Consider the following 1,974-nt stretch of genomic DNA (forward strand, 5'->3'; position numbering starts at 1 on the left):
CAAATATTAAAAAATGCGATCATCCATATCTGATATGTATTAAACCAGAATTTGGATATTATGTTTAATATGGATCGGATTCGGATACTCGGTTTTGTTTGTTGTAGTCACATATTGCTTTTTTCTTTGATATTTTTTGGTTTGTAAACACTCATAAAAAAGACATGGGCTATTGGAGTGTTTGTTTAAAATTCAAAGCTAACGATCTAGAAATAATGAGCTACATTAGTGATAGACCAAAGCATAAGAGTGTTTAGATATCAAAATACAAAGTCAAACCAAGGAGGAATGGTCATGAGAGAGTTTGGGGATTAAAATATAACAATAACACTAATTTGTAAATCACACATCAACATATTAAATACTGAACGCAAGCGATTAAAAGTTAAAATTCCAAGCTCTATTAATCATCTTCTAAGGTGTCAAGAGTTTCATTAATTATGATATCTGGATGCTCCAGAGTCAACACATTACCTAAACCATATGAAAAATAAATAAGGTTAAAGAATACGACCATATATATGTAATATTAAATCAAAAACTATCAAAACTTATACTAGCATTCCTCTATTTATACTAATACAGTCAAACTCTTCTTTATTGTTAAAGGAGTCCTAAAAATATGAAGCCAATATTGTGCTCAGATAAGTGCTTTACCCATCTTTCAAGAAATAAAGTTTAAAAATCATCAGCAATACGACCTCATGTACTGATAGTAGATTCATAAGCAATGGTAGATATAGGTATGGCAAGAACCTCTTTAATTATCTTTTGAAGAATGGGATACCTTTTTGTTAATCTTTTCACCATGGTAAAATCTCAAAGTTAAGATCATGAGATTCACATGCATCTTTTAAATACCTATTCAACTCACTATTGTTCACATTAGTTGATGAACAAGTTGTCTCTATTTGATACCTTGAATTCAATAGTTTCAGAAGGTTCACCTTTCCCCTACCTCGAGTCTCATTTTGAGTAAAAACTGAAAAGGTTGAAGAGATGGAAGTCGAAGAAGTAGCATCACTTGTCTTTGGAGGAGGCATAGAAGAAGCATAAGAATCAAACAAACCTTGAAAAACCATTTAAATCTTTAGTGACAACTGAGAAGTTTTGGTGGCTTCATATGAAGCATGCACAATCCGGTAAACATAATTCCACTTATGCCTAGGGTAAAAGAGCACGACTATGAACACTAAAATATTAATATTACCAATGGTTTCATAATATTTGTCATATTTACTCATCATATTGTCTCATACTGTCATCACTGGCACCCACGTTGTTGGGAAGAAACAATCCAGTCCCAACAATCTCATATGCATAAGATTTGCAATTTACATAATGAGAAGTAGAAAAGTTCAAGGTTGCATCATAAAAACACTAAAAGTAAGAAATCACACTTTCTTCCAATCCTTCCAAATCGGAGCACCTTCGTACGTTCAAAGTAACTGAACTAAAGTAGAGTCTTTCATGCATAAACAAGCAAATGACTTTTTAAATTCAATACATGATTGATGCATTAGTAGATGATTACTTAAAGTAATATGAGACGACATATTACCATTTGAAGAGGTCATATGTGAGATGTATCGCCCATTTCCATGTTCCATAACATATCATCAGGTGGCTAGAGCGACATAGTGGGCATTGCAACCTCATGTCTATTAGAGCATAATTAGATGAACCTCCTGCGTGTTGGATCTGCTGCACATAAGCTTGTTGTTGTGGCCTGTGTCCCAAAATACCAGCCTATCCGGTGAATAGGGGAGCATTAAGCCTAGCCTGACTTTGAGTTAGGACGGGACATGGTGGAATAGGCCACTCATTATTAAGGGTGTAAGTAATTTGGTGAAAAATCGAATACCGAACCAAACCAAATCGAATTAGTAATTTGGTTTGACAATATTTTAATTTGGTTTTGTTTGGACTAAATTTTAATTATAATTCGGTGTTCGGTTTGGACTCGGTCTAGGG

This window comes from Amaranthus tricolor, chromosome 4, assembly GCF_026212465.1.
Source record: "Amaranthus tricolor cultivar Red isolate AtriRed21 chromosome 4, ASM2621246v1, whole genome shotgun sequence".
In the NCBI taxonomy this organism is placed as follows: Eukaryota; Viridiplantae; Streptophyta; class Magnoliopsida; order Caryophyllales; family Amaranthaceae; genus Amaranthus; species Amaranthus tricolor.